The sequence below is a fragment of the Pleurodeles waltl genome, chromosome 1_2 (assembly GCF_031143425.1).
Source record: "Pleurodeles waltl isolate 20211129_DDA chromosome 1_2, aPleWal1.hap1.20221129, whole genome shotgun sequence".
Classification (NCBI taxonomy): domain Eukaryota; kingdom Metazoa; phylum Chordata; class Amphibia; order Caudata; family Salamandridae; genus Pleurodeles; species Pleurodeles waltl.
In genome coordinates, this window is record NC_090437.1 from 958,941,381 (window position 1) to 958,961,541 (window position 20,161).

The 20,161-nt window shown below is 41.1% G+C and overlaps 1 protein-coding gene across 3 annotated transcripts in view; it reads right to left on the reverse strand.

The window, feature by feature from the left end:
- Positions 1-20,161, reverse strand: part of CRACD (capping protein inhibiting regulator of actin dynamics) — an 801,959-nt gene that overhangs the window by 435,058 nt on the left and 346,740 nt on the right. For all 3 annotated transcript variants that reach the window (XM_069200882.1, XM_069200863.1, XM_069200873.1), the window contains exon 3: positions 9,837-9,943. The gene's annotated coding sequence lies outside the window, so the exon portion shown is untranslated. The remainder of the gene's footprint in view (positions 1-9,836; positions 9,944-20,161) is intronic.

Sequence of the window (20,161 nt, forward strand, 5' to 3'; positions counted from 1 at the left end):
AAACCACTGACAGAACCACCTACAAGGCTGCACTCATATGGCACCAAAAGCAACTGAGAGACAACAAAAGAGTCCTACCTGAACGCATTGAAGGGAGCTCCAACAAATACAATGAGATCTCCTCAATCATCAAGGAGTTCAGCATACCCTTAGCCTTTGTCAACAGCATCTCTCCCGTCCAAGACTCTGTGCCTATCTATCAAACCTCTTCCACAGCAAATTCACACACCAACCAGATCCCAGTGATCTAATTGCAAACCTGCCCATCACCAACCAAGATGGCCACCTGACCGAATGTAAACTCTTACTTGAGAAGATACAGTCACAATCATGCCGACTATCCACTCGGGAGCCCCAAAAGACAAATGCCCCCACCAAGTCCTCAACCTAAGAGCACCACCCATCAGCACTGCCCTCACTCACATTGTCAACACCTCTATCACATCCCCTACATTCCTGGAAGACTGGAAGCGGACAGCAGTCAACGCCATCCTCAAGAAGCAATAGGCCTACCCAAGTCAACTGATCAACATCTGTCCTTTCTCCCTTCTCCCCTACCCAGCCAAAGTGATAGAGAAGGCCATCAACTAGCAACTCACAACCCACCTTGAACACCACCACCTATTGAACAACACTCAATCTAGGATTCAGAAAAATCCACAGCACTGAAACAGCACTCATCGCAGCCACCAGCAACATCTGGACCATCTGGACTGAGAAGAAACTGCAACCCTTATCCTGCTCGATCTCTTTGCAGCATTTGACATGGTTTCCAAGAACACACTCATCAGAAGACTCCATGAGCTTGGCACCCAGGGATCTGCACTCAACTATATCTGCTCCTTGTTCACTGGAAGAACACACAATTTCAGACTGCCACCCTTCACACTGGAGACCAAGAGCCTGATCTGTGGAGTACCCCAAGGATTGTCTCTCTGACAAATTTAACATCTACATAACTCTGCTCGCCAATGTCATCTGACCCCAAGGCATCACACTCATCTCCTATGCCGACAACAGCAAATGTATTCTCTCCCTGACTGATAAGAGAACCACCACCAGAGCCAATTTCACCAGTTTCACCAACTATATGACCATTGAAGCAGAATGGATGAAAACCAACTGCTTGAAGCTCAACTCCGACAAGACGGAATCACTGTTTTTTGGAAACAGAACCTACCAGTAGAACACCACCTTGTGGCTGACAGAGCTAGGATCAACACCAACACCCACTGACCACGCCAGAAATCTGGGGATCATCTGGATGACAAGCTCAACATGATGGACAAGTCAACACAGTGAACACTGCCTGCTTTCACATCCTACGTATGGTACGAAAGATCTCCAAGTGGCTGCCATAGAATACCAGATGCACTTTCACTCAAGCACTCATCACAAGCAGACTCAACTACAGGAATGCACTCTATGTCAAAATCTCCAAGCAGTTCCTATACAGACTTCAGACCATCCAGAATGCCCCCAAAAGAATCACATTCTACTTCCCACACTGCACCCACCTCCCACCCCACCTCATGGAGCTCCACTGGCTCCTCATTCATAAAAGCAACCAATTCAATTTCCTCACAAATAGATATAAAGCCTTGCACAACACTGGGACAGCATATCTGAACAGCTGCATACACTTTCACCAGCCTGCCAGCCTCGCTTTCACTCTAACACACCACCGTATTCACAAAAGCAGATCAGGAGGTCACTCATTCTCCTATATCACACTCAAAACATGGAACAACATCCCACAACACACCAGAGCCTCCTCCTCACACCTGGAGTTCCACAAGAAGCTGAAGACCTGTCTCTTCTAATAACTCTTCAGGGACCACACGCCTGCATACCTGCTGAAGAACCTGGATATTCTCACAGGTGATTAGCACGCCATGCAAATTGACATAAGATAACATAACATCCAGAAATGTTTCAGAGCAAGTCGCATTTATAAGAAGAACCTGCTGCCTTTGTCACAGGTCACCTTGGGTGGCCCAAGGAGGTATGAAGTAGGTGCTGTTGTTAAAAGCCATCTGACCCCATCGGTGTCCAGCATTGCTGAGAGGTTAAGGAGCAGAAACTTTAGTAAGATCCAAATGCTCCTGTAGTCACAGCCACCCTGCCCAGTCCTGAGCCTAGTTGTTGGGATTTGCCTTCGCCTTCCCTGCTCCACCACACACACCTAGAGAAAGACTGGCTCATCCTCAGGTCTGAGAAAGACTAGCCCCACTCTAGGTCTGCCTTCACAGTGCAGCTGTCTGAAAAACAAATTGAAATCAATTCTTAGAAATATGTAGACGGCGGTCTTTAGCTAGACCCAGAGGGGTATTGCTCTCTTACTTCTTGCTATTTATTGGTGCATCATTGTCTTCTTATGCAGTGCTGGCACTGCAGTGTATGAGGGACTGTTTTTTTGCATCTCAAACATCTTGACAAATTAAATGTGCTATCCCATAGATCCATTGCATACAGAAAGCAATCATTTTTTTGGTATATATTTCGATTAGCTCACAGAAATAGGAAAACAAATTAAACGCAAATCCAGCTAAATACAATATTCATAGAATACTTAAAAACCGCAAAAGATAAATACTATAATAATTCAGTGGCACTTGCACTACGCCAGGCTCTCCATCATGCCACAGTTAATTGGTTTAGCCTGTTTTGTATGTGATGAAAACCGAGAGAGGCTGCTCGGGCAATCCTAATCTGTTCACTGCTGTTAAGGGAAATTAACATTTGTTTGTGTGAGGTAGCATAAAAAACGAAACATTAAAAATAATGTAAAAAGCCTCCGGATTTACACCATCACACTTGCAGGGTGGCTGGATAATGCTTGACAGCCATCTAGCCACACTAGCCGCCAAGGCTAACGTTCCCAATGTAAACATGCATTCAGTTTTCTCAAGGTTGGAAGATATATTTCTTCAAGGTACATTCATAAGCAATTATAACACAATACCCACGGAAGTGGCTCTATATTATATTTGGGTTCACCAGACAGCTTGTCTTCACAGACTCTTCTGTCGTCTGCATTTGCAGTAGACTAATTTTAGAGTATGTGTGTTCTGTGCAGACAAACTGTCAGATTAATCCCCTATACAATATAGATTCAGCTACCCCAGCATTGTTATTATAAACTTAAAACAAGGGAGGCAGAGGATTCCGGGATCAGAACTCCTATAGGTGAGGTGAGCAAGCAATAGCAGCAGTGGTTAACTACAGGTGCAATCAAATCATGAGAAGGTTTACCGCACTCAGTGGCTCAACCTGGACTTCAAGTGGCACCTAGAAGCTCCTGGACACTGAGCTAGCAATTGGCGCAAACATTTCCAGCTGTAATTAAAGGTCCCCAATTCACTGTGCCCCAAATTTCAATCCACCTGCCACATCCTTACCCGGTACACCTCTATGGAGGAGGATGTTACTGAAAAGGTACCAAATTTCATATAAACCATAGTTATTGCACCCAGGTGTTGACCAATTACTTTCCTACTTTTATCTATCTTTATCAGTGGCCACACAAAGCAGCAGAAGCAAACCTTATCCACTGGTAATCACGAGGACACTACATTCAGATCAACTTCAGCTACTCATCCTATAGTCCTATTCTACCACTACAGCCTTATTATAATTTGAATCAACATCAAGCACTAGTTCTTGGTGCAAATCTCATTTTTTGATTTTGAGACCTGTGGTAAAGGTGCATATTTATATGTAAGAAAATTCACAGTGGTGGGATTTACAGGATCAAATTTCACCCATGAGTAAACAATTTCAAAGACATATATATTTATGACAAATGTCACTGCATCCCCTGCCCCAGGGAGGCCTCTTTTCATGAGATGTTGTGTAACTGGTGCCCTGTAATTTATAAGTATTACAATAGGTGGTTGAAACTTTTTTAATGAACAATTTTACTAAATATGACATCAAAAACCTCAAAGATCAAAGAATTGAGAATAAGCATTTATTAGTGAAGCTTGACAAATTTAGAGAAAATAAGTGTTCCTTAGTTATTCTGAAGGAGATAACCAATACTATAATTGATGCCTCCCTCCTTTACGGTCTACAGCCACCAAGATCATCTGTAGGGTCCCCCAAGGATCCTCAGCCCCACCCTCTTCTACATGGCTCTTCTCACCAGCATCCTCCGCCCCCACGGCATCACCATCATTTCTTACGCTGACGACACCCAGCTCATCATCTCCCTCACCAAGAACCCAGCCACCGCCAAGATTAACCTGCACGCCAGACTCTTCGACACCGCCAAATGGATGACAACAAGCCACCTCAAATTGAACTCAAACCAAACAGAGATCATCATCTTCGGCCCCAACAAGACAGCATGGAACGACTCCTGGTGGCCCAACACCCTCGGACCACCCCCACCACCCACACACGCAACCTTGGCATCATACTGGACTCATCCCTCTCCATGACCCAGCAAATCAACGCCATATCATCCTCCAGCTTCAACACCCTTCGCATGCAATGCAAGACTTTCAAATGGATACCCCTGGAAACAAGAAGAACAGTCACCCACGCCCTCATCAGCAGCAGACTGGATTACGGCAACGCCCTCTACGCTGGGACCACAGCCAAACTTCAAAGAAAACTCCAGCGAATCCAGAACGCAGCCGCACGACTCATCCTCAACCTCGCTCGCCACAAACACATATCCACCCACCTCAGATCCCTACATTAGTTGCCCATCAAAAAAAGGATCATTTTCAAGGTCCTCGTCCATGCTCACAAAGCCCTCCACGACACTGGACTGGCCTACCTTAACGAACAAGTAAATTTCCACATACCTACTCGCCAGCTCCGCTCCGCCGACCTCGCCCTCGCTACAGTCCCCCGCATCAAATGCACCACCTCCGGCGGCAGATCCTTCTCCCACTTCTCCGCCAAGACCTGGAACTCCCTCCCCACCAACCTACGCAAGACCCAGGACCTACTAACATTCAGAAAGCACCTAAAAACATGGCTTTTCGAGCAGTAACCTGCCACTACCCCCCCAGCACCTTGAGACCCTACCGGGTGAGTAGTGCACTTAAGAAATTATTTGATTGATTGATTGTTATATCGTAACCATTGGTTTTTTTTCACGAGTTATCAAAAACTACTCAATGATCTAGGTAATCCGAGTCCCGCCAAGGTTGACAACTGGCATACTGCTTTGTGGTATTTCCCCTCCAGAGTCGTAGGGGTATGATTTCCACCAATCTGAAGCAAGGACATAGTCAATGTGCCCATGCGAATTAGAAATCTAGTTTGGCTGGAACCTATACACAACTCAATGAACAATACTGTGAAGGAATTGTTTCTTGGCAACAATCAGTCCCACAAGATGAGTTCAGGGGCAGAGAGGAACTCCAAACCCTCTTTTGTTAATAAACACTCGAGAATGGCATTAATAAACAGGACATGTATTTTAAAATATTTGTTTTAAAATCTTATCCTTGTACATAAAATACGAATAGTAGCCACACATAATATGAAAAGTAATGCAGCCTCACATTTCATAGAAAGTGAAAACGAAAAGAACATTTCTAACATTGTTAATTGTTGATTTCATCCTAATACCCTCAAGCTATTTCTAGGAGCTATGTTAAGTTTTAGTTAAAGCAATAAATAGCAAGTCTTTTCGTTATAAAATAGCAAAATAGTTATTTACTATTGTAGTCTATTTGAAGCTTGAAAGTAAACAGTGAATGGACAAAGGCTACTTATTTCGACTGTCATCTCCGACAAAAGTTAATGCTGTGTGTGAACTGGCTTTGTACACGTCTCGATAGCCCTGGCGGGATCTATCTGAATATCAATCTTATTTTATATTTTGAAAACAATAATGGGACTAGCATGCACCAAACCAGCAATACGTGAAAGCAATCATGGCAACAAATTCATCAACTTGATTATCATAATGATCAAGGTAGGAGCATAGGAAGCAGGCATTTTAAGTATTTCTGCTGACAAGTATGAATAAGGCAATGAATAGAAATAGTATAGTCTGAAAGAATAAAACTAATGGAAAGGAAAAATTCTGAACCGGAACAGTCAGGGTGTTCACAACAGTGCGATTGTTTCAATGAAGGTGCACAGAAGTAATAGCTATTCCAGTTGCTTATATAAAAGTGCCTTGAGGAAATCATGGCATCAATTAGAAAACTTTGCATCACAAAAAACTGAAACATCGGGCCATACAATTGAAATTGCAGCACATTCGGTAGTTTACCGTGGTTTTCAGCCCAAAATGAGGAACAGCAGTAGCTGCTTATTGCTCAGACCCCAGGCAGACCATCATTTTCGCCCAGCCACCATAGAAGTTAATACCACACCTGTGTGAAATTGTGCCATTTTATATCATGAAATCTGATGAACGTTTCTGAAAATTGCATAATATTACACAGAATGTTACAAAGTTCACTTCATGGAATTTTGTGTGAAAAGTGAAAGCAAGGGCACAACTTGTGTAAAGAAGTAATATGCAACACTGGGAAGGGGACCCCCGCTAGATATATTCTGCTCAAACCAGTCCGTTGACATCTAAAAGTTTTGCACAACGTGAAATTCACAAATTTCATCAGTGTAATTAAAATCTCAAATGTTCTAGGTCATGCTGCTCCCTCTTTGTCACCAAAGCAGTATACTGTATTTCAGGAAGTGGGCCTGTTCAGGACGACCTCCAGCCTCGCTACCAGAACCACCTACTTGGTTGTATCGCCTTCTTCCAAATTCTACATAAAAACCAGCATAACTAGTAGTAATACCCATTCTCCAAAACCCTACAAATAAAGCAACATACTTGGTTATGCCCCCTATGTTGGCTGTCCTATCGTAGCCACAGAATTCCTAGACACACAGTTATATATAGTATTTTTCCCCCTTCAAAAACCCAAACACAGATCTGTATCTGATAGCTCTGCGCCCACCCCGCAACTGAAACAGGGCTGCATATCTGATTTGCTTGACCTCACACCCAAAGTAGAATCATACTTGGTTAGGCTGTTCTTAACCACCAAAATTAACCCTATCTAGTTGCCTAAACATGTTGATGGAGACACTCTGGTTGAAGGAGGGCAGAGAAGGGTTGCCAGGACTGTAGCTCAAACTCCTGGTGCCTGGCCAAGAGACTCTTTCACCCTGCTTAGCACAGAAGTTGACAGACATCTACTAGGATGGAGGAGGGTGGAGAAAGCCACCAATACTATCCGAGGAAGATGAGTTGTTCATATGACTGGATTACCCTAACACCAAAGCATTCCAGCAAGCGAGGGTCACTGGACTGACAAACAGGTAGACCTTCTAAGTGACTCACTATGGCTTTAGTAGGAAGAGTCGAGTTCTCATTCAGCTGCAGGAGAAGAATTAGTAAAACAAAATTCTACTGTCAGCTGCACCTACAAACATACTTATTTTCCCAGCAAAAGAGTACATTCATAACAGTTTGCAAGGACGTTTGTATAAAGTACTGATTTTTACAAAAATGCAATTTTTAGCACTTCATAATATTTCTATATCCTGGAGTGTCTGAGTAAAGCATTTGTATTATGCTGTATTACACTGAGGATATGTGTAAAGAGAAATTACTAGATGCAGTACACTCGTAAAAAGAGGTGTGTGAAAACATATTACAATACTATGCATGTATACTCTGTGTGCAGCTGGAAAGCAAACATTTTGTTCTGCTTCATCATTGTATGCTATATTGTGTACACTGACAACTTAGACCATCGTAAGCCATGGAGCCATATGTCTCATGAAGTACTTTGCACATTTTAGCAAGCGGAGCCTCGTTTTCAAACCTGGCAAGACGAGAGGGATTTTGTGAGAAGAATAGAGCCATTATTTATGGATATGAATGCTATATTCCTATATAGGACTTTCAAGTTTTTCCTCTGAGGAAAGTCTGTGGACACCTGCATGTTAGATAAGATTACGCTGAAACGAAATAATTATTGTTACATGACCTTCTCACATTCACTTATACTTGGCAAAAATGTATATATTGTAGATCACAATTTGCAGGTTTTAGTGTATTACTCCAACAGACCATTTTTCTAGTGTAAGTCTTGGTCAGTTTAAATGGCCATTGTCTTTGATATTTTACTGTACTGTCTGCTAGTTTGCACTAAATACTGTTTGAACGTAGGCTTCCCTACGTGTAGTGTTTAATTTTTTACATCATCCTAGCTTTTTTTACAAAATGCAATGTTATTTCAATGCACGAATTGCATCCCTGACGCTTGGATTGTGCTTGTTGGTGATCAACATGGACCTGACTAAGAAGACTCAACATGTTGAGAGATGTAAAAGTAGGCCCACTTACACTCCTATTGTGATGTGTGTGATTTTGACTAATTCATGCATAAGTTCTAAAAAAAATTGAGCTAGTGCATTATTGTCACAATGCGAATAAATAACTGTCTACAAGAGAATTCAGTGGAAATCACATATGTCACAAGTGAACATAACTCACCACTCTAACTCCCACAGGAGTCACACTTTTCTTTCAATTACAATTCTGTGTTAAAGGCCACTGAGCAAAAGAATACATCACTATATTGTACATCAAACTACTCTACCAAAATGCTTTGAGACAGTCGATACAAAGCTAGTATCTGAGATAAGCTTCATTTCTGTATCAAGTGACATTTCACTACTCCTTCTCTTCGTAGCCAGTATTGTACTGCAGCTCTAGTGAACAACTAGAATGCCACTCTTCTTCTAAATTAGGTTCAAAATTAGATACATCGAAAAATGAATCTGCTCCTCGGCCCCAAGGACCCAACATCTCTACCACTCACCTAGCCTACCTCCATGGACCTGCCATCAAGTACAGTAAATAATGTGTGAAGCGCAGGCATTTGATATGGCATTCATATGAGGAGACAAGTAAAGAAAGCCATCAAAATGCATACCACTACATGCTGTGTGGATTCCCTCCCTTCTGCAGCTCCCTAAAAAAACGTGTTAGTGTTATCTACTGCCCATACTAGTGCAACCTCATCATCTTGGGACCTCAGGTGTAAGAATCCAGAACCATGCCTCTGAGCCAATATTTGATCTGAGACTATAGGAACACATTACGCTGCAGGAAGACCCACATTCTCTCCCAGTCAAAGGGGACTAAGAATTAAACACTCTATTCTTAGCTCAGAAGACACTGCATGGCTTAGCCCAGGGATGTCAATGATCTGCTAAACCTACCATTCTTCCAGAACCTTGAGATTGGCCTCTGTGAACTTACTTGCATCTGTCTTCCAGGTAAAAAAAAGAATGCAGGAAGACTGCATCAGTTTCAACTGCACCTACATCTGTAACAAAGACTCAAATCTAATTTAATCAAATTTTGAGAAACTTGAAGACACACCCCTTCTGCACAGCCTATGATTAGGTTGTGGTTAAGTAAGTTCTGGGATCTTGGCGTAGCCTCACCCACCACCCTCAAACACCAAAGTGACCTCTGGTCTGATGCACAGGACTGTGCCCTTCCTTTTCTATGCCGGCTGATAATGGGGGCCTCCAAGACTGTCTTAGGCAAGGCATTCCAACTTTCTCACTTTAAAATGACCAGGTTCACTCAGGTGAATCATGGCTTTGCCTAAAGGTTTCTGCGGACTTGTCAAATGACCTCAGGAAAAACTATGTACCGATGAAATCTAGATTGTGCCTCTCCACCCAAAGTGCTCTAATGGTTATAAAAGGACTCGTGGTGCATTTTATAAATATCAACTGCACCAAATAACGAACTCTTCATTGAATCCATTTCATTTCAGACCTAAACACACATTTCATACTTCAAGAAAAGATAGCGTAACAGATACCTGGTATCTAAGTAAGTTTTAGGATGGTATTCTTCTGTTGATCCTCCTACTCCTTGACTCATGTTGATGTTGAGAAGGTCAGTGTGTTCCACAACGTGCAGACGGGCCTAATTGATAGTAGAAGCCAATAACATGGGGTTAGTTGATACAGTAGAGTCAGAGAGAAGGCAAGAATCGGATGGTTTCGATTTTCAGTATTAATCAATGCTGAATCATACATTAAATTGAACTGTCCATTTGCATTTAATTGATTGTGCAGTGGCAGACAACACAAATTGTATTGTGTGCTCCTGGAAGACTTTGCCATCCAGTGCGGCCACTTTGACTTGTTCCAGGATTCACGGAAGACAACGCAGAAATGTGTATTCCTGGCACAAATAAATATGAACATTATCCTATTGACCCATCTAATGAGGGACTTTTTATGCCACCTAATACTAACTGTTTTAACCCCTAGTCCTGAAGAAGGCGGCTCACAGTCATCTGAGTAAGGTGAAAGGACATTTGCTCCCTTTGAACTCAGGCTGTTGGATTTTGTGTTATTTATTGTGCTTAAATAATTACTACCAGCATTTTCAATGTTTAGCAACAACTAAACTACTTTCTTAAATATTACACAATCAGCTTAGGTCTTATTTCTGGTTGTCAATATCTCTTGAAGCGGCTCTTAAAAGCAGCCATCCTTTTTTCTCTCTTTGAAATTCCATAGTGGGGTGGATTTATAATGTATGAAAACATTCCTATATATACATAAATATATAATTACAGTCTTTGGTTGGTGGAGAGCTATACATTTATGACAGCTGGGCAAAGAATGGGACATGAGAAAACGAGGTACACTTCAGCTTTAAGGTGTGCATAACACTGTGCTCAATTCTTTAGAGAACATTTCTTTTAATGAATGTGTGGTCGTGCGCTGGTGTGTGATCACTATAAGTATACTAATGATTTGTATGTTTAAAGCTTTAGTCTGCGATGTCCTTCTAGTATTTTTGGGCATGCATTACTGCTTCTCAGTTCGGTGCGTCCAAATACTGCTAAGTGCTGCAGGAAAATAATGACCACAGTTCAACATAGAGCATCGTCATTTAGGCCCGGATTTATTATATGTTCGGATCGGGGCTACGATTGTGCTTTGTGATGTAAATTGGCGCAAATGGCAGCACTGCTCAACTTTTGCATGCAAAAACATTTTTGCACCGAAAGTTGATTCAAGGACAGCGGTCTCTCTAAACCATGGAACACCTGCCCTCTGTAATCTATACAAGTGTTCCACGGTTCAGATTCACATAGGATTTCATGCAAAGTTTGATCCACTAAAATAGCATATGATGGCTTTCCGTGAAATTCTACCTTCAAAAGAAACTAGGTGCAAACAAGGGGCAAGTGCAATGTCGTACGATCTTCCTAACTGCAAGGTGTCTTATTGCTGCACATTTTTCGTCTTTTGCAGCAAACAGTTGGGTGGGTGGGTGCACTTGTGATGAAATTTGTACTGGAGGGTTTAATGTGAGTGCAAATCTAGAAAATATGGCAGCGCACAGGAGCCCATCTAGTGTGTCCATTTCCAAGGGACATCCACCCATGCCCTTTACTGCCTTATGCATGAAAGCCATGTAGCTCATATTAGAATCGCTTAACTTCGTCTCACTTGGAGAAACGTATCAAAACTGTCTAAATGTGTCTAAATCCTCAACCTCACTCCAATTGTGTGTGTGTTCCTTCCATAAGAGATAGGGCTACTGCACAGTTCCAGCCCTATCCATATAGATCTTGAGCCAACCATGTTATTGGTATCACTTGGGGGTGTTGGAGCAGATATGCTAATATGAGAATATTCTAATGATTCGCGTATACATACTAATGAGAAATAATGACAATTGGAACTAATAATTGAAAACAACGTGTAATGAGTAAAATGTGCCCACGGGGAGTGGCCACAATTTATGTTAACAGTACTAAAATAATGTGAAATTATAAGAATTGTGTATTAATATGTCATAACCAATGATATAACCTATGTTTTATGATGCTTTGTATTCTTAACTCAGCTGAAGTAGAGGCCTGGTCGGCGCTGGGCCTTGCTTGCTTAAACGTGGAGACGGGATGAGCTGCCGAGGACTGGAACTGGAGAAAAGGACCTTGAACTGTACAGAGTTCAGATGAGCTCTGCTAGAATTTTCTGTAATGCACCATCGGACAGGAGACAATCAGAACAAATTGATACAATTATGTGTAAAGTAGGGTAAATGTACTTTCCCAGGACTTGAACAATGGAAGCACTGACTAAGACTGTGGGCAACAATTTCGTTACCTGAAGGGCCGGATGATATTCTCATCGACATGAGGACCAATCATAATAATAGAACTTGATGCTTGAACCGACACAAACAAGTGGTAAACAAAAACTATAGGTTAGAATCATGGCCCCAGATAAGGTTGACCAATTAGCAAATTGTGGGATGGACTGAGATACCCTAATAAAAAGTCATGACACCAGAAGGGAAATCAGAGTGGAGAGGCGAAAGTTGATGACGTCAGGAGACGTTGTCCGAAGTGCTGAAATTTGGGCTTGCTCCTTGTGAGACCGAGCCTTGCTGATGATTGATGACCTGGAGACGAAGTCTGACTTGTTGTTGATCTATCTTGGATAGGTAGCTATAAAATGCTGACTGACTAACGTGTGCTTTTCCTTCTAGGTACCAACTGTGCTGCTTAAAATGTTTTTCTCTCTTAGTTAGACTTTTCCAAATTATGATTTTTGACTAAATTGTTTTTCGCACGAACACCCACATGCTGATGCTAATCTGAGATAGGTAAGCTGACAAGGGCGACTTAATGGTGACGCTTGACTGACTGGCTTGCATTGCTGAATTATTCATTGATTAAGATTTTCTGACTTAGATTGATGTTGTGTTGCTTATTAATGAAATAATGGTGGATTGTTGCTCATGATGCTAATAAAGTTTTGAATTGAAATAAAGGTTTTGATTAGAATTGTAACTAATAGGGAATAAAACGAATTAGCCTTCTTGAGAGTGATGGTATTTTCTTATTAGACCAGGTTTTATGGTGTTACAAGTGGGTTATGATGTTTATTGATGTTCCACTAGTTACCACTTAGCTAGGATACCCTATGCGATCCAAAAGATTAATCGACCTATAACCGTCCCCTTGTAAGTTTACTTACTAAGGACAAGGCGTGCTAGCAGGGGCATGGCTTCTAGTATGATTTTTTGGCCAGGTATGGATGCCTAGAAATGGAAAATATCTGATAGCAAGTCATAATTCTTTGCCTTTTATGAGTTACCACTCCATTCCCAAGATACCTTGATGTAAACAGAACATTTTCCATAATTTTTATTATTGTGAATTTTATCATTAAAAATTACAATTATGATAAATGAGATTATATCAATTGATAATAACGATAAGAGTAATTATGATTATATTAAGAACATTCATTTATGTTCAAATGTCCAACATGGAGTTACGCTGACAAGCCCGCAGGACTACTCATCATGGAAAACTTTGTTGGAGACAGCTCAAGTAAGGAATCACATTCCATCGTTAGGCATTGTGAGAAATGTGGAAAGCAACACGGTTCCCCAAGTATTTTGACAAAGGAAGTGCAGGAGTCTGTTTACTATGAAGAGGGATTTACAGACTATTAAGCGAAAAGCTGAAGCAAGCCTCAATGATAATGCTGGAACGAGTGAGTGCACGGGTAAATGCTTGTACAGAAGAACATCAATAAAGTCAAACGTGTATGCTGAAGAATGTATATTTTGTGGAAAGGTAAAATGCAACAAGGGAACATCAACTTGTGAGAAATGAATCAAGGCCACAGAGCTTAGAGTTGACAAAAGGCTTTGAGAGTGTGCAACCATTAATTGTGATTCAACGATCTTAGCAGTTTGTAGTAGGGACACAATGGCTGCAGAAGCCCATTATCATCTTGTAATAGGAACTATCCAAGGGTTAAAGCAGAGGAGGCAGATCATGTATCTAGCATTCAAACCGATGATCACTACAAAAATATGAGAGATGAAGCATCTGATTAACTATTTCAATAAACTAGAACTGTGATTATTCCTAACAAAGAGGTAATACATGTGACGACTCTCACTGAAAGGCTTGAAACCCTCATGACATGCAGAGGAATATAGGGAATAGATGAATCAGCCAAGAAGCATATTAGAAAAAAAGTGGACTCTGAGTTTGGTGACAGCTCCCACATATTCCCAGACAACCAAGGAAAATTATTGGCCCAACCTGATAGTGTAATACTACAGGACGTTGTATGAGAAAACCAGAGTTTGAAAAGAGAATGATCCGTTTTGAAAGTTAAGGCAACAGACAAGAATAAGATCATTGATCAAACATCATTGCACATAAGAACAATGATTAAAACAAACTTGACATCAACACCATGGCCATATCATTCATCAGACGTTAATAAAGATTAATTTACAGTGCCTGATTACCTTAAATGAATTCCTGAGACATAAATTAAATGGCGGAGGGGCAGCAGCACTCCTGCTTTTAAACTTGAGTGTAGCATTTGATACTGTCAACCATGAGATATTACTCAGGAGACTCGATGGCTTGGGTATGCAGGGCAAAGCGCTCGCCTGGATTGAATCCTTTTTGAAGGGCAGTTTCTTTCAGGTCCACTCAAATCAATGCAGATCTAAGCCATGCACCCTTACGTCAAGAGTGCCTCAGGGTTCCATTTTGAGCCCTCTACTTTTTAATCTTTATGTGAAGTCACTGGCTAATATTGTTGAGGGTTTTGGCCTCGCTCTCTTTTCCTACATGGATGATACCCAAATTGTGGTTTCTCTGTCATCAAAGGACCAGTCAACCATAGCTGCACTTCCTCTCTGTCTTCAGCAAGTAGCAGACTGGATGGCCTCAAATTTCTTGAAGCTGAATGGTGACAAGACCGAGGTACTAGTGGTTGGTAAATCCCCTATACAATGGAGCCCACACCTCTAGTCGGCATCCTTGAGCACTCCTCCACTCCCTGTCTTGTTGTCACTTGAATCAGGAGCTGTCAATGAGGCAACAGATAACTAAGGTGGCTGCTACCTGTTTTGGCATTTTGAAATGGCTGAAAAAAAATATTTACTGTATCCCATTTACAGCTCAGCGTACTGTAATACAAGCCTTAGTTATGTCAAGGCTGGGCTACGGAAATCTTCTCTATCTTGGAGTGCCAAAAACGCCTTCAAATAGTACAGAATGCTGTGGTGCATCTTTTGTTTCGCCCAGCACAGTTTACTAGCTCTGCCACCTTACTAAAATCTCTCCATTGGTTGCCTGTGGACAAGTGGGTACATTTTAAAGCACTTTGTTATATGTATAAATATCTCCATAACATTGCCCCCTCTTACTTGAGCTCAGAAGTTGCCAATTACATGCCTACGTGTACTCTCAGATCAAGCTATCAGAAGCTATCTGTTGTCCTCAGAGCTAGGACGGTTCGACAAGGTGGTTGTTCCTTCCATGTTCTTGGACCTAAACTGTGGAACAATCTCCTGTTACATTTGAAAGATTGTAAATTCCTTCTGGAATTCCTCAAACTGCTGAAAACGTGGCTGGTTTTGAGTATATAGCTCTTGGAGGTCTGATTGTTGATTACTGTAACCTTAGCTAGCACTGGGAAACCTGAGGGGTAGCCATGCGCTTTAGAAATTGTGTAATCAATCAATCAATCAATCAATCAATCTATTAGGACTTCTGACTGGAGATCTAGAAAACACAAAGCCATCCAAAAGGGTCACCTTACTTATGTACTTATGCAATCATTCAGTCAGGCCATTATATCTGCAGTCACAAATGGCCAGCAGAAACCCCCAAGCAACTTTTTCTCCAATACACCATAAAAACGCTGACAGGCAATGTTGAAATAATTCGCCATCTAAACAGACTTGGTCATGAGATTTCGTACTCAAAGCTGGAAGAAAATGATACTGCCTTGTGTCTTCAGAAACTTGCTGCAACCTTAAATGTGCAAATTGTTCTTCCAGCTGACATTCAGCCTCATGTCTTCACTAACCTAGCATGGGATAGCATTGATAGGCTGGAAGAGACTCTTACTGGTAAGGGAACCTTTTAAAGCTCCTCTCCCAAGCACTGAGAAACAAAAGCAAAGAACATTGACCGCCATAAATATTGAAGAATTGTTCATGTATGTTTCTGGGGAATGAGTTGGGCCTCAGCCATTGATGATAAGTACCAAAGTCATGCGGGAATGTGTTGCATAATTGAAACTTGCACAAAATAAGAACATCATCTGGGTTGCTACAAGGCAAGAAGCAAACCTAGCACAGATAATACCAAGTTGGACAGGATTTAACATCAGTACTAGAGACCTAGTTAGTGTATAACAGGATTTCGTTGGCTACTTGCCCACCATTAATGGCCCTTCAACTGAGTTGGTAACTGTTTCTGAAATTTTGAAAAGGTCAGAGCTGATAAGCAAGCTCTCTACAGAAAAGCAACTGAGATTGTATGTAAGCATAAAGCAACGTATGACAGAATCGTTCTTCCAATGGACACCTTCATACCATTTGCAGTGTCATGTCAATTCTTGGAAAATGCTTTCAAGATGCTGGCCTTCGCGACCTTTGCAATGAAGCAGACATGATAGCAGAAGGAGCAATATAATCAGTACTAGATGGTTGTGCGCACAATTGTGCAGTTCGAGTACACAAATGCATGTGTGAAGCTATGTTGTGACTGGCTTGGTTGGAATTTATCCCCTGGGTGGAGGAGAATTACAAAGAGAACATTCAGGTTGTGTACTCCTACATTGAGGATGTTAATGACTTTGCAAAAGACCTATGACAACAGAGATTAGACGACCGCTTGTAGAATGCTGCTTTTGCCGAAGTAAAACAGCTTTGGGATGTATTCCTGGAGCATCTTCACAATGGCAGTAGAGATCTCACTCTATTTTGGATGTGGTATGTAGATATTGTTGAAAATGTCTTGCTGGCTCCTCTGTGTGCTCCTAGAGAAGGAAATTGTCATTTACATCCCACCACCATACGCTCTTTGATCCCATGGTGTTTCGTGCATGACAGGGTGAACTACCCTAGATATCCTTCTGTATACTATGCCAAAATGACATTACTTGTAGTGGAACATCCAGAGATACACCACAACTTCTTCAACTGATGATTTTTAGTTCAACTGCCAAATGTTAATCTGTTGGACAAATTCTGGTTGATCAAGCAATAGCGGCAACAGTCAACAAAGAAACACAGTCTCTGGGTGGTACAAGAAGGTTCAACCTCAAAGCGGGTGCTATGAAAAGATATTATATGACAGCTGAACACAGAAGCACAATTTTCGGTCAGACAAAGAAAATAGTTTGTAACAACCGATCAGATCTTATTAATGCAGCCCGACATAAGTCACAAATTTAAAAAGATGAAAATACTGTTACGAGAGCTGTTAGTCTGGTTCAAAGCTGGATAAACCCATTTGTTGGAACACATGATCTCATTAGACTCTCCATGGCAAAAAGGCATCTCAAGACACAGTATCCGAGATAATGAAGGCACATGAAATAGGTGAACAGTGCTATACAGACTTCAAACTTGAGGGACTTGAGAATAATCGACCTATTAAGAAGTTCCATGACCCAATAAAAAATAAACAAACTAAAACCTTCACTAACATGTCTACTTGGAAGGCAGTGAACAGCAATGGCAGGACAATCATCACAAAAGCAAACAAAGCACTATTTGGTTGAATCATTGTGACAGCACAGAATTGGAACCTTCAAATGGTGGATGTTCTTTCTCATCCCTTAGACCTTTACCATGGGCTTTAGCATCTCCAGAAGATCTGTTGTGAAAGACAAACACAGCTGTTTTAACAACATACTTGCAGAAAAAAGGTTACCCCTGCTGAGGAAATACCTGGAAATACACCACTTTGATTGATGGTATGGTTCTTGTTCAGAGAGTAAAAGGATAGGAATCAAACTGTGGTGATGTGGCTATGTCTGTCTTGTCCATTGCATTTTAGGGAAGGAAATAGGAGCCAAAGAATCAATGGTTTGTTTGATACATATAATGAGACGTCCATCAAGAACAGAAAAAGGACAATCAGAGGGGAAGAACTCGGCACCAGTTATAGAGCATCTCACCTTCCCAGACAGTGGAGGAAATTCCTAAGCCACGGAAGGAATAAAACTACTCTCAGTGCATTTTTCTTTAACAACTGGAGGAAACCAGAGTATTTTATAAAACTTGAGAATACTGTTTGCGATCTGTGAAGATAAATGATTCAAAATCACATCTGAAGGGAGCCACAAAGTGCCTGATCTCAACAGTACACACAAAGAAGCGCATGGCTGTTTGTTGCTGCATGCTGCACATGATGTTAATGGGTAATGAGCCAGTAATAATAAGCTCAGATTGTTTATTGTGTGTTTGTGTTTCCATGACAGAATCATGGCTAAATTGTTTCTGAAAGTTGGTACTAAAATACGCATGGGAGTCCTTTACATTGAGAAAATATCTTCAAATCTTGATGAAAATGTTTATTGAGCTATGATGGGTCTCCATACATTTACTGGATGTGACACAGTAAGCGTATGTGCAGAAAAAGGAAAAGTGTCTTCAAACTCCTGTCTGCCAACAGACATGCACAGGAAACATTTTCACAGCTTGGAGACAAATGGGATCTCTCTGAAGAACTAGTAGACAAATAGGAGCAATTCTCATGCTTGCAGTATGCACCAAAATCTTCAGTTCATCACATGAATAACTTGAGATATCACCAATTTTGAGCAAAGAAAGGTGAGATAGCGAGTCATCAACTTCCTCCTTGCAGGGATTGTATAAAGAAACATGCTGAATGTGCGAATTATCAAACCGCTATAAGCAAGAGATGTCTTCTGAATGATCCACAGACACCTAGCCCAATTGAGAGAGGGAGGAAGTTGGAAAAATACGAGTGAGCATAGCAACTGGTAGTGGACTATTTGATGGAGGGACAGCCAACACCTCAGGCTGTGTTAACTCTACTAGCTTGCAACTGCATTAGGAACTGCAAGCTACAAACATGTGTCGGCTGCCTAAATGACCGCAAGTGCACTGACGTGCAGACTTCCTGCCTGTGAAAATCAAACAGACTCAGAGAATGATGACACCTACTCAAAAGAAGAAGATGATGATGACGCAAATGTGAATGATATAATTGTGTTTATGTTCGCTCATAATATACATTGCCTATGTAAAATGTGAAAACTATTATTATTCGAAATTGTAAGTGAACATTATGCATATAATCTAAATCAATATATGAGGAATACAATGAAGGTTGATTGTTATTATTTTAAGGACTGTATTACAATTAATAATCAGAATTATTTTTAAATTACATTAAATGTAACCGATCGGGTGGCATTAGATTTATTCTTCCACATATGATGAATGTGTATGCTTTTTATCAAAAACATGAAAAACATTATTTTTTCAGCTATGGTTGCTAACCCAATAATATCAGAAAAAAGGCAAAGAGTGATGATTTGCTATCACATATTTTCCATCTCTAGGCATTCATACCTGACAAAAAAATCATGTTACAACACCCCCTTCCTGAGTGGTACCAATGGCCTAATTGTGGGGGTCCTGGCTCATGGCCTAATAGCAATAATTTGAGAAGCCCTTAGCAGAGCCACTAGCATGAGCCACTCGACTTCTGAAGCCATGAAATCCGAGTGGCCCTCTCACCTGGCCACTTCCAACACTAAGACTCATTGTACTAAAAGAGCTCTTTAGATGCCTTTCATTAACACTTCCCTTTTGCCCCTCAACACCTCCCTCTTGCCCCTCATCTACCTTAGTCTCTAGATCTCTAGAAAATATTTCTCTCCAAATATTATGCTTTCAAAGGGACCATAAATCAGTATACAGTAAATGCAATGCTAAACCCCATGGTGGCTTGATGGCTTTTTAATGGTTTTTGTACCTAACATGTGAATACCATCTTCCAGCAACTTCTCTTGCATGACATGGACTTTCACATGTTTAGAGTAAAAATCCAATACTGTAACCTCAGGACTATTCTCTGTATCAACAAACTAAAGTTGTTTTATGTTAGGTAATTAAATGCTGCGCTTTAGCTGTCCTTCTCAGCCCAGTCAGATTCCGACTTCTTTCTCTTAATAAGGCTTTTCCCATTTCAGAGACTTCCTAAAGGAAGTCACATGACCTGAGAACTACTGCATATAAACTGAATAGATTGTTGTATGGCATGGTCTCAAACCGACTCACGGAGAGGAACACCATTTAACAAGG